Here is a 14,428-nt window from a genome sequence, read left to right as displayed (position 1 = left end):
TCATCCTCAGAAATAGCTGCATTTCAGGTCTGACTGAAAGCTCACTAGGATCCTTCCACGTGAAAGTGGCAAATTCATTATATATAATATTAATACGAATTTTTAGAGGGGTAGTCTCAGATTGCCTGCGATGTCATTCATCACTCAGTGATGTCCAATAAACACAGTGTGCATTTGTAAATTCTGTTTCATAATAGTAACACTTCTCCATTGGTACTCCATTTCTAGTAATTACAGAACAGCTGTGGTGATTAATGTCACTTGAACGTCAACATTCTGCCTTGCAGGCCTCCCAGAATCGTACAATAATATCCATAACTATGCTGCTTCTCTTATTACTTTATTATGCTAGATCATACCTGGAGAGGGACATCTGGTTCCATTTCTGTCTGGAATTTTTTATGCCCATGGAATACATTTCTTTGTTTTAGGGTCAATGAAGTAATCAAAAATTGTCCTTTGGGAAAGAAATTTTATTGTTCTCATTTCTTTGATCCACCACTTACTAAATTCTATGGGATAACCAATTCCAGGTAAGAAAAAAATCAAGAAATGTGGCTAGTCTCTGTTATCATTTATACGGTACACAACACTAGAGATAGGCAAGCAGTCTTGAACAGTTCATGGGTTGCATGTCAATGAGCACGTATGTTTTACATGTATGTTAAGGTCTACCTCAAACTTAACTGAACCAACTTGCATCTAAAAATTGGTCTAAAATTCATGATAGGACTTCATATTTTGCATCTACTGCACTTCACAATAATAGCTGCTTTCATAATATTTCATCATTTCCAGTTTCAAACAAAACCCAGAATGCACTAAGTTACATGAGAATCACAACAAGTACATATGTGGAAAGTGGATGGCATATTCAGATATCCTTCTCTGAATTCAGACACTCACCTGATCTTGGAGGAGAGCACTCCCCCAAAGGCCCAGATGAAACTATATCTCAGAGCTCACAAGGAGAGTCGGGGAAGTGTTCTCTGGTATTAGAAGACGATTCAGTAATAAGCACAAAGTCTTTAATAAAGGAAAACAGAAGAAAAAGGTTTTATTAAAGTCCTCGCCAATTTTGTATGTTATTAATATGATACCAATAGCAGTTTCCAGTTCTATAGCACCTTTAATAAAGGTAGAAGAGAGATTTACCAAACATGAAGTCTTATAGCACCGCTGTGAAGAAAACTAGAAAATGATTTAAAAATTAGAAATAAAATTAAATTAATATTTTTCTTCCAAAGAAAAGTACATCTGCCTATTGATGCATGGGTGTAAATAAATGTAATTTTATTATACATGTGAGAAATCTTCCTGAAACAAAGCCCTGGAACAAACACAACAGAACTTTTTCAGTGTTCAAAAGCCCAAGTCCAATTTGAATGTTGCAGTTTGACCCTATCTCTAGTCTATTATTAAAAAAGTTTTGTTTTTAACTTCTGCCCATTCTTTTTCACAGTGGAACCATTTGATCCAGATAGTTAAATAAAATATATATCCTCAGTGACTTACTCTGAAACTCACTAAAGAGTATAACAACTACACTTTCATACAAAAAAGTCTGCGAAATAGGGGTGGGTTTTTTTTAAATTTATGGGGGATTTGGTCTAATTATCCATATGTCCTGGAAGCCCTCTCTACAGTAATTCCTACTGTTTGACATGATCATTACTGATCGAAGTAGAACTGACCAACTGCAGGCTTCCTCGCTTCTGAACGGTGCCAGCAAGTCACTTATAACTCCAGCAGGCTTTTTTTTCATTCAGTGAGAATTTAATAATTCTCTTAATTTTTTTACCTTGAGAACTCCCTTCCCTCCACCAGAACGTGCGGTTGCTCAACACGAAGAACAAATTGCTGCCCGTATAAAAGATGGCAGCAAGCGAACTGTGCTTCTGAGGCATAAAGAATCATCTGACAAATTGCCTCATGAAATCACAAAAATCACTGGGTTCTTTTCTTTGCCATTCATACATTAAAAGGCAGTACATGCATACTGTAACAAGTTCTCATGAATTCTAGAGAAGAACAGCAGGCTTTAATTTGGAAAAGGAATATTGCAGTTTTGTGTAAATATTCAGAATCTCCTAGTATATGTCAAAAGGATATTTGACAATGAGTTCTTAAAGATGCATGATTTACAGCTTGGCTTGAGAAATGGAGGTAGGAGAGGGAAGGAAAAGGACATATTGCTTTGGACAGCACAGACACCTGTCTGTAACACTAGTCCCAAGGAAACATGATCTGCTAGCTAGGGTGAGATCAGGCCTTCTAGCAGTCACGGCTCCTGTCAGTAGGAGAGGCAGAGCACAGTGCTTTCCCCACGTTATTCCACTAATCCTCCTGAAGTATCCTACCTTGCACTGACAAGAAAAACGTCCCATCCTGTAAACACGGCTAGGGCTGTTTGTTTTCTTTGCTCTAAGCTGTCCCAGTTATTAATTCAGGTTTGACCCTGAATATTTACTTGGATTTAGGTCTATTTGCAAAACACTCGAACAGTGTACAGAAAGATTTTCATGATGTGTTGTGAAACTGTCTCAGATTAAGCAACAAAACATTTTAGTAAAATTAGTTGGAGAAACTGAAATATTTGGCAGAGGAATTTTTGAATTTTAAGAGGGCCAATTTACGTTATAACAGAACTAAAGCAAATTAAAAAACTGGAATCTGAAAAGAAATAGGGATATTTCATGGAGAGAAAAAACCTTTGAAAGAGAGACATGCATATGAATAAAGACACTGTATTGCTCTGAAACAACAACATCCTAATCACTTGTTATACTTCTTGCTTACAAAGGATTATATTTTCCAGCCCTGTTGGGTTTTCTGAGGTGAATACTGATTCTTAAAACAGTGACTCACACAAAAGGAAAAGAATTCACCAAAGAATTCACTCTCTAGGCACTGACAAGCGATAATAGATGAATGTTAGTGGGCACAGGAATCCAAGGACATGGGCCGATTGTGTACTGCTTGGCTCCTTGTATAAATAAACCATACATCAGCTAAGATATTGGTTTATTTTGGATAAATGAAACTTTATGAAAAGTCAGTGCTGAAAAGAGTAGTTCCTAGTGGAGTTAGTGCAGGTCCTGTAGTAGTCAAGAGGGATAAAGCCATAAATAGTCTAGAGGGATTCAGCTGTACTCAGAGCTGAATCTACCAGGGAGTCATAATGTGGATATCTGACTTGAAATTGAGTTCACATCAAGTTACATCATTTAGGGTTGCTCTCATAAACACTGCATAAAAAGAAGGATTAGTAATACGTTTTCACCTTATTTCTTACGCCACAACTCCTTTCTTTGCTCTGGAGGGCAGAATGTGTTCTTTTTATCATTTATTAAATGTTTCCCTTTGTGCTCAGGCAAGTGGACAAAGTGCATTAAATTGATGTTGGGGAGACAGACCTTTGGCCAAAAGTAGATCTGGTTAATTTGGGGTAACAATAGCAAACCAGTCAGAGGCTGAGTGAATTGACAAAAGTCGATATGAATAAAAATGAGTGCTCTGGAAGTGGATGGAAGGAAACATGGTACTTACTCATATATAATATATACTAAGGTAACTTACTATTGGCTGCCATTTCACTCTGTAGCAGTTGAAGAGGGTGTGGGGATGTGAGTGTGAGAAAGAGTGTACCCCTAGTTTATATGAAATAAAAATAAATGATGAATTTAGCCAATATTAGTACTCCTAGACCTGGCAAGGCAATGAGAGTGTTTATCTAGCTATTAGTGTGAGTAGTGTCATTAGTACTCTAGGACTGTTTGCTAGCCTGAGCACTGTAACTGGGTGGCAGCTACTATTTAAAGATGTTTTCAGACTAGGATGAAATTGCAAAATAAAAAAAAAACTTGCTAGAAAATGTCACAGATAAAATCAGACAGTCCTTATCAGGATGTTTTATCACACCAAATTGGAGATGTTCTTTTAAATAAATCAGATCTAATGGGAAGTAGCATAGTGGAGGTTCTGTTATTGTTACCTGGACCATACTGTTTTTAGGAATGGGAATGACAGTTTTGAGGTTGCACTGGAATTGCTCAAGACAATATGGAACATACTTATCAAACAGGATGGTAAGATTTGCTTTTTCAGACTGCACTTTGTGAGTGTCAGTCCAAGAATCACATATCTAGATATATAGAACAAGTAACAATGGAGAGAATAATGTCAGATACTGAGAATTTATACTGCTGTCATGATTAATCCTTATTGCTGGAAACTCTGCTCTTACATCTGATTGTAGAATTTAACTAAGAGTATTAATTTAGCATTTCCACTCATTTAATTTGTTTCACTTAATATAGTATTATTGAATGATGGCATAATGCTGCTACTGCTTTCCCAATAGAATATACAGAGGCACAGCACCTTGCAGGATGAGGCATGCAATGCGCTTACCACACAGGCAATTTTATCAACATCTTCCATGGAAAGGTCCAGATGGATTCTGCTTGGGACTGTGGCTACTCCCTGAGCAGTAGCCACTAATTCAACCACAAACCAAAGCATGTAGATATCAACAGGATACAATGCAATTTTCACAACCTATCAGCTGCAAAAACTAGTCTGAAATTCAAATAAAAAAGCAGCTGCCTGACTGTGCTGGCTCACTTTCAACACTCCAGTCTCCCTGACTTTGCCAAAAAATGTTCCAAGCCTCACACTGCAAATGACAGAAAATATGACTCTTGTGGCCCATAAAAAGAAGCCGAGAATATGTAAAGCTGGCAGACAATGTCATCTATCGGTAACAACTGTACAACTTGACAAATCTTCTCCATTGTCTCTGCTCCAAAGGTTTAACTTTGTGACTGGCAATATTTGCAGATGCATGTTTGCACTGCAGTGCTCTCATTTATTTTATTTATTTTTGAAGAAGAATTCAGCAGGCCATATTCAGAACTGGCACAAACAGGTGCAACCTAACTGATGTGAATGGAATTGTACACACGTGTTCTCAGTATCAATTTGACCAAAGTTCCTAATTCATTTTAACTTATTAACAGAAATTCCTTTTTCAAATCAGCTTGCAATAGAAATCATATGGTGACATAAATAATGCTCTGTTAACGCCACAATGAGGCTGTGAACCATGCCCAACTATGGACCATAACTGTCCATCTAGCAAATATTAGAAACAGCTGTAAATAATACATGGCGAAGATCCATATTTAAATAAAGGGATATTGAGGGGTGGCAAAATGGTTATAAAGTCACTACAGGAGTGAAAAATTTAGCCCTGAGTAACTCCTACAAAAGTTGATCCAATAAATGATATTGCTTCTACCCCAAGAGTTTTTTCTGCCTACGCTTTTAGACCAACACAGCTAACACCAATGTCCCTAAAACATGGAAGATATTGTAATTAGCCATTTTGAAATGAAAACTTCACAGCTGAACAAGACAGAAGCACAATTCAACACCCTGCCTGTAATGGACCTCATTAGATAACGAGATGGCTTCAACTTATTGCCTGTGCCTACTTTGCATACTGACAGAGCAACCTTTTTTAAAATGGACTGTTATACTCAAGGGAATGCTACCATCTTTTACCTCTCCTCTGCAAGATGAAGTTTCATTTCTACTTGGTAGAACTTTTACTATCTTTGAATTCTCCTATGTCTGAGGAAGGATGTTTGGGCCCAAAACTTGCAAAGAATTTTGGGGGTTTTTTTGCTATTGTTAGTTGGTCTAATAAAAGATATCACTTCTACCCCAAGAGTTTTGTCTGATGATGCACAAACATTTTTGAACAGTATATACAAAAATGTTTTACAGAAGTAATACAGAACAGCAAATGGGGAATGTGTAGATTACAAAATAACCCTATTAAAAATCCATTGTGATGAATAAATGCTGGCCTATGTCATTCATAGTGTATATATACCTATATTTGTGTGTGTGTATGAATGCTTTAGTCTTTGGTTCACAGAAGGAGGAAGAGGGAGTCATACTGGGTAGGACTGTGCACAGGGATTATGCTTACTCCCTCAGTTCCACATCAAACTGCAAAGTAGATTTGGCAATGGCAAAAGATAAAGGAAGAGCAGTCTGATAAATGGAAAAGATGGGCCACCTCACCACCATATGCCAAGAGCAGCATTGGAGATTTTGTGCATCTCTCAGAGGGAAAATCTCTTCAGTGTTCCTTCCTAAGACACTGCAGCTTCATACAATCTAGCCCTATTAAACTGAAGCATGTGGTACCAGACTCTGATCTCAGGTACATTGTCAGAAACAAGCATTTTAGTTACATTGTCAGATAATCATCAGTTATACTTGTGTAAATCTGGTAAAAAGCTATACAAAATCCTTCTGCCTTCATTCTGGTTTTTATAAATTGCCATCCTTTTTTAGTAGGCTAATCTGCTAATCATACTCTCAGACTCCAGCCTAAGTATTGTGCATTCACACAGAGGATACCATCTCTCGATACTGTGGTTGGAGTTGCTGCCTGAAGATGACTGATTTTAAATACTAATCACATGGATGACGTTAATAAAATATGTTCATTACTTGCTAGATTTAGAACCTAAATACAAAATCATTTTAAGAACTCACTTTCACAGTTCCATGTTTGTATGTAACCAAAGCTTATGTCATATCCAAATACTTTGCCATTTCAAATACAACTAATGTTATAAAACTTTTTCATGAAACACTACTGTGGTCACTTGAACAAATCTATCTTTCCACCAAGGATTTCCAGTACCACAGATATTAAAAAAACTGCAAGCGTTTTGATGATTTTTCCATTTTTCATGTAGCTATGGAAATCATAACAAGTCTGAGGAATTTCCCCTTCTAAGCAAACTTGTTTTTTTCTCCTACAAAACTTACACAGTAAGGTCTTGCTTGGCCTGAAATTTCCTCTGCTAATCGTAGGCTAGAATATTTTTTTCTCTCTTAAATTGAGGTTAAGACAACAAGCTACATTTCATTATGGAAATAAAACAGTTTTCAAAATGAAAAGATGCCAATTTTTAAACTATATTTTGTTCACAGAATACATTAAAACTTATAGCTTGTTTTATACGGTGCTTCTAAAAAATCTAGTAAATATGCCAGCAGTAGTTTAATCCTTATGGATTAGTTCTTTTTGCATGACTATTATAAATCATTATTTAAGGATTTGTGCATTGTAGTAAATTACATACTTCTTAGCATGGGGGCAAATCCCATTTGCACTATTCACGTGAGAAGACCAATATCCATAGGGATTACAACGTTCACAGTACTTTAGAAGTCCACAAGCCTATCCTGTCACATCTTAGGTCTCTCTGTCAAAGCTTATCCTGTGGACCTTGTAAGCTCTGAGTTTACCATTATACATGTGCATTATATTGCTTATTCAAGATCCACAGGATTGCTTACACTAGATCCATAGGATCATGCTTAAAATTAAGTATGAGTGAATCTTTAAAGGACTGAGGTCAAGTCTACACTACAGATGAAAATTACTTGAGAAAGTTCTATGGCTGCTTTACAAATAATTAAAATTTTACTATAATTTATTTGATCATTGAAGCCCAAGTACAGTTGCAATATCAAAAGTTATCAGGATAAACTAATGCAAAATTATCATTCACTGAATGAAAAATAATACAGGGAAGGTTTTATCAGCCTTTAAAAAGAGAACAAAACACACTAGAATTTTCTCACCAGTTTAACTGGTTGGCAGAGTTGTTGCCACCCAGAAAATGAGGTAACTTTTTGGAATGAACCATAAATTAAACTCACTGAATTATATAGCTTAACAATTCTACATCGTATCATACACTGAACAAAATGAAACACTGTTTAAAAGGTGAAAACATCAAAAAACTACTTCTTGCTGTCTCAGGGCAAGTGGAACACCAAACACTCTAGCATATCTTAAGACCCTGCGGCCCCTGCCCCACCTCTCCTTCCTCACCAACTGACTAGTAAGCAGATGTCAGTGCAAAAGGTGTTCACGCTACATTGTACTGAGAGGTGTCATCATGGCTGCTGCTATGTGATCTCCCACAACAGAAAAAAGAGGTAATAAATTCCCAAGGGAAGTGTTGGAAACCCCAACACTTGGGACTTTAAAAATTAGACTGGACAAAGAACTAGGAATGTCTGGGAGGGAACTATCCTGCATTGGCAGAGAGAATGGCTGGGTGATTACAAATGGCCCTGTTCCATTTTTAGACTTCAATAATCATACTTGTCCTCAAGCACAATTCCTCCAGGAGCTTCTCAGGGACGGTGCATCTCTACACATCCCCTACTGCGGGCTCTGGCTTAAAAGCCACAATAGAGCCCTTACAATCTAACAACAAGAGCTATTCTAGCAGCTGGTTAGGAAAATTTAAAGGAAGTTTCTACTATTGTGTGAAATTAGGGCAAAAATCTCCTTTTAGGTCTGCACAAAGTGTATCAATTTCAACAGTTTGCTCTCCTGCTGTTGTATCCATCATAAAGAAAGGTAGTGTCTCTGTAGTGAATAAAGGTGATATTCTAATCAATTAAGATGATACAGAAAATACAGAACAATTCAGCTTTCTGCCACACCCTCTTCCCAGGTTGAACTCTGACCCTTCCACTTTTGCTTTGCATTTCACTTTTGTTAAAGTGACAGGCACCTTTCAGAAAACACCAAACATATTCAGAGAGACCACAATATTCAGTTTGAAAGTCATTGTAGGGGAAGAGATTTTGGCTCTCACTGTCTAATTATTTCATCATGATAAAACACACATTTGCTCACATGTGTACATTTACATTAATTTCCCTCCAATAATTAAACTAAGTACATAAGTAGATTCTCATAAAAAGCCTTGTCCATTGTATATTTGTTGATATTGATTTAAAGGAAGGGGTTTTGTGATACAAAAATGTATTGAAAACATTCCACAGAAGCAGATTATTAGTTAGTTTGATTCACACAAACCTCATTGTCATTCATAAGTGTGTTCAATGATTCGATCCACATAAGCTCAATATCCCCATCAAGCACAATCCATTTGGGGTCATCACATGCTATGACAGAAAGTTCTCTCATAGTAGATGGAAACAAGCCTTTCAATTGAAATCAGAAAGTAAATTCCCATTAGACATAACCACACTAGGTTCAGATATTAAATTTGGCTAATGTAATTTGAGCATATTCTTGGGAATATCATCTTTCCACTCCCTTACTGCTGGATGAAGAAACCCAGAATGTTCATCTGTAGTGACAGCCTTAGGGTTGATATCACTCCATAATGGCCTTAACTGCATGTTGGAGTAGGTCTTGTGCAATACCTTTTGTATCTAAAAGACACAATGCAGCCAACAAAGTTATGTTTTCCCTGTCTCTGATTTGGGAGAAAGTTCATCAACTTCAGAGCCACACATATGAAACAAATCTAAAAGGAGGCAATTGGCACCACAAGTGAATTTTGTAAGACCAAGCTCCCGTAAGACCAAGCTCCCGTATCCAAGTTTTGCATTTCACTGGTATTTGTTTAAGAGGCTGTAGGTACATAAACAAAATTTTACAAAAATTAAAACAAATTTTGATATTAGCCTGGTCATGAAACATCAAACACGAGACTGGAAATGAAGATTCCTGAGTTCTGTTCCTGAATCAACAATGCACCATTTGTGTGAAATTAAAAACTCTTTTGGGATTTCTGTGCCTTGGTACATACATCTATAAAGTACAGAAAAATACAGGTGTTTTGAGGATGAATTACCCCTCATTATTTAATCTAAGACTAAAGTATGTGAAGTGGCAGTCTTCTCCTCCCCTTCCTACCATGTCTCTCTAAGTCTTTTAAGGTCACCCAAGTTGTTCTAGGCCTTAATCCTTAGATTTCATGTGGATTGGGACAGAAAAAAAATACTCAGTTCAAAGGTCCCATGGATCTACTTTCCTGAAACTGTTCTATGGAATGTATTTAACAGAATCAGAGATCCTATAAATCAGGCTCTGGTTATTCTTGGAAGATGTCATTAAGGCTTGATCTTAGGCTTTTTGGTATGGGCTTAGTCCATTTATGATTACTTTGTCTATTTCTTGTGGCATTAAAGCAGGCATTTGATACAATTTTTATTTAAGTAAGGGTTGATTTCAACAGATAAATAAAGCAAATTTTCAGGCTTAAAGATGATATAGAAGTGAAAGCTATTTTTATTATAAACCTTGCATACCATAAGCATGTTAATGAAAAATAAAGTGCTTCTGTTTAGCTTCAACTGGACAGCTAAGAAGTAACAGGGCAATAAATGTGATGGAATATACAGTGAGAAATATGATGCAAAGAAAGAACAAAAAAATTGAAAAATGGTATCTAAAAAGAATGGCTCAAAATGAATTAGAAAATGAGCTAACTTCAATGTAGTCACATTTATAGAACACGTTACAGAATCAGATATGCATAACACACCAGTTGATTTCATTTACCTTACCATGACTCTGCTGTCAGACTCTGCTCTCATGTTGTTAATGCGTTTTAAAAAGTGAATTTGCTACACATAATGTATCACCAAAATATTTCTACTTCATTTTAAAACATGTAATTAGCAAGAAATATGGGTGATTTTGGAAAGTATTTGAAAGCAAAGTTTACTTTACCTGACTTTTCTCTGTTCCAGCATTCCCTACCTCAAAGACAGTGCATCCCACAGCCATAGCTGTTCTAACTGTGACCTATGAATGAGCACTGAGATTAGTGATAACTTGATACTCTGACTGACGCATTTTATGGGTATCAGTAGGTAATTAGGAGATGGTAAGAAAAATGCACATTCAGGAATTTTATAGTTGTTTTTATCTCTTTCAGAGGTTTTTCTTAAATGTTTACTCCATTGGAGGGTGCAAAAATGTGTGGGTAGAAAAGGAATATCTCCGCCAGTAGTTTTCACCTAACCTGGTGAGATGCTCTAGAGAAAAGATGAACAAGGAGAGTTGTACATTCTCAAACTGTGGAAAAGTTTGGATTTGTTTAAATGTGCAGGGTAGGGATGGCATTTACACTAAAGCTTAAGGCATTTCTGGCTTTGAGAGTCAGTTCACAATGTGCACACAATAGCACAAAGCAGCAATTGTGCAGCCCTGCCTATATTCTTTCCCTGCACTTTGCAGAAACATGTATTTCATACTCCATTCTTTATTTACCAGTGGCAAACAAAAAGGAATCCTAGTATCATTCTAAATACATGGAAAGGCAGACAAATAGTCTTGCTATGGCTTTCAAGTAAAGCATATGTCACAATTATATTTACATCAAAATCTTGTGGTCTCAAAATAAAAAGTAGTGGAACATATTTATAGCATATGCTACTGTAATGACGTGTAGCAAAACTCCATTTGGATCACGGTGAAACAGAAAGTCCTAATTGTTACAATACTTTTACTATTAGATTTTTTAGGCTGAGTTTAGCATCATTGTTGATACTATAGGGCATTTGTAGATGACACAAGGGTATAAATCATAGAATCATAGAATCAATGAGTCAGAAGGGACCTAGACAGATCATCTAGTCCGAACCCCTGCCATGGGGAGGAAGGAGCACTGGGGGTGGCAGGGGTCATAAGACCCCAGCCAGGTGCCTATCCAGTCTCCTCTTGAAGATTTCCAGGGAAGGTGAGAGCACCACCTTTCTGGGAAGCCTATTCCAGGCTCTGGCCACCCTTACACTTCAATTTAGGGCAAAATAAACCACCATGTCATGTACACTCTATCCTTACCTGCTTCTCTGGTAGCAGGGAAGGGAGAGTGAGCTGCCAGCAGGCCAAGCAGTCCCTGGGCTGTTGTGGGGGTTTGTGCTTCCTTCTGTGGCAGTGGCACCCCCTCCCCACCGGGCAGCACCTGCCCGCAGGGACCCAGCTCAGGTGGTCCCAGGGGGCACCGCAGCTGTGAAGGAAAGCACCGGGCTCCAGCGCTGCTCAGACAGGCAGGCAGGCTCCAGAGAAGAAAAAAATATCAGGCTTTCTTCTTTTTCTTTTTCCTTCAGTACAGCCTGCCTTCCTGGGCTGCTGCCAGGCTGCCTGCTGGGGCTGTCTGCATAGCTCCTGAGCCACACAGAGCCCTCCATGGCTGTAGGGTAGCAAACTAAAATTCCTCAGAGGTATTTTAGTTTGCTGTGCCACAAAGTCATTTAAGGCACATTACATAGCTGAATTTGCTACTGCAGCTGGAATTCGTAGATTCCTCGATGTTTGGGTCAGAAGGGACCTGTGCAGATCATGGAGTCTGACCCCCTGCCCTGGGCAAGAAAAAGCACTGGGGTCAGATGACCCCAGACAGGTGTATATCTAGCCTCCTCTTAAAGACCCCCAAGGTAGGGGACAGCACCACCTCCCTTGGAAGCCCATTCCAGATTTTGGCAATCCTTACTGTAAAATAGTTCTTCCTGATGTCTAACCTAAATCTGCTCTGCATCAGTTTGTGGCCATTGTTCCTAGTTACCTCAAGCGGTACCCTGGTAAACAGAGCATCTCTTATTCCTTGCTATCCCCCACCACCGATGAATTTGTAGGCAGCCACAAGATCACCTCTCAGCCTTCTCTTGAGGAGGCTGAAGAGATCCAGGGCCCTCAATCTCTCCTTGTCTTTGCCTGCAGGCCCCTAACCATATGAGTGGCTTTCCTCTGAACCTTCTCAAGCTTGTCCACATCCCTCTTGAAATATGGCACCCAAAACTGAACACAGTACTCCAACTGCAGCCTGACTCATGCTGCATGAAGGCAAAGTATCACCTCCTTGGATCTGTTTGTCATGCACCTGTTATTGTATGTTAAAGTGCTATTAGCTTTACTGATCACTTCATCACATTGATGACTCATGTTCATCTTGGAGTCAACAGTGACTCCAAGATCCCTTTCTGCTGCTGAGAAGGTCCTCCCCCAGCCTGTAAGCATGTTGGCATGTTCCTTCTCCCTAGGTGCAGCACCTTGCATTTGTGTTTATTGAACTGCATCCTATTCTCACTTTTCCAACCTGTCCAGATAGATCCACCTGGATTCATTCCCTACCCTTAAGTGTGTTAACTTTACCCCCAAAATTGGTATCATCTGCGAATTAGGACAGAGTGCTTTATACGACCTCATCCAAGTCACCGATGAAGACATTGAGCAGCACCAGTCCAAAGACCGAGCCTTGTGGGACTCCACTGCTCACACCTTTCCAAGTTGATACCAACCCATCTACCACCACTCTCTGAGTGCAACCTCTAAGCCAAGTTGCCACCCATCTGACCATGTAATCATCTACGTCACAGTCACTCCATTTATATAGAACATAACACACAATACAACGCTGAATTTGCAAACAGCAACATCATTAAAGAAGTGCAAAAGGGCATTTAACCCACTTCAATGTGTCATCTATGAATGCCCATAGCTATTAACTTTTTAAAGATGAACTTGCTTCATTTACACATTGATGTGACTGTAGCTTATGAGGGAGATAATCTGCTATCTTCTGACATACTGAATGTGTTTTAATTCTGATTAACATAACCATGATAATTTTGGTAGGAAAGAGAAGCTATATAAATTAAATAATGTAATAATATGCACCATTGTTGTTGTTTTAAAAGTGTGAAGACTACAGTTCCAGTTATAGCAAACCACTAAATTTACAGTGATTCTTTTCAGTCAAAAATCCATGTTTTTCAATACATACAGATATTAAAAACCACCTTGGTGAATATTTTTGGAAACTCTATTTAACATTTTAGGCACATTTAACTTAAATAAATGTAATGGATATTGTTGAAATTATATGTTAGCAGCAGCACTTAAGCATTTCTATTCTGTATCACAACGAAACTATAGTTTTCAACTAATCTGCCACAATACTTACTCAGCCCCAAAGGAAAACAGCCTCTCTCAGAAATGGTACTCTCATAGTCCAGGGAGATTTCTTTGCTTTATCAAGCACACCTGACACAGGTGGCCATGCTCTGCTGCCATTACAACTTTGTCAAGTGCTACTGGGGTGATCTCCATCCATAAATCCTATCTTTAGTTATGCCATAGTAACACTGCTGGCTGCCAACTTGAGAAAAATAATCATAGGCACAGAACACCACTGAGGTGCATGTTATTTCCCTTCCTCTCTCAATTCCTAAATTAAGTTTACAATTATGGTGGTAGATCTGATTGAATTATACAGTAAGCTCAAGATTTACAATCCTATCCTTAACAAATCTAAGCAATGAGAAACATATTCTCTGATCTACCAGTCATCTACCAATCCCCCAGTCCCAGTCAGTCTCCTTCTTCCACATCATAGAATCAAAGAAGTAGGGTTGGAAGGGACCTTGTAGATCTTCAAGTCTGACCCCCAGCCTTGGCAGGAGAAAAACTGGGCTCAAATGACTCCAGCCAGGTAGGCATCAAGCCTCTTCTTAAAGACCTCCAGGGTAGGAGCCAGCACCACTTCCCTTGGAAGTT

General features: G+C 38.3%; 1 pseudogene; it reads right to left on the bottom strand.

Moving 5' to 3' along the window:
• LOC109322484 overlaps nucleotides 1–14,428 on the bottom strand; it is a 281,987-nt pseudogene that overhangs the window by 201,313 nt on the left and 66,246 nt on the right.

This window comes from Crocodylus porosus, unplaced genomic scaffold (genome assembly GCF_001723895.1).
Source record: "Crocodylus porosus isolate Cpor-Errol unplaced genomic scaffold, CroPor_comp1, whole genome shotgun sequence".
Classification (NCBI taxonomy): domain Eukaryota; kingdom Metazoa; phylum Chordata; order Crocodylia; family Crocodylidae; genus Crocodylus; species Crocodylus porosus.
This window is presented reverse-complemented; position numbering and strand designations above follow the sequence as displayed.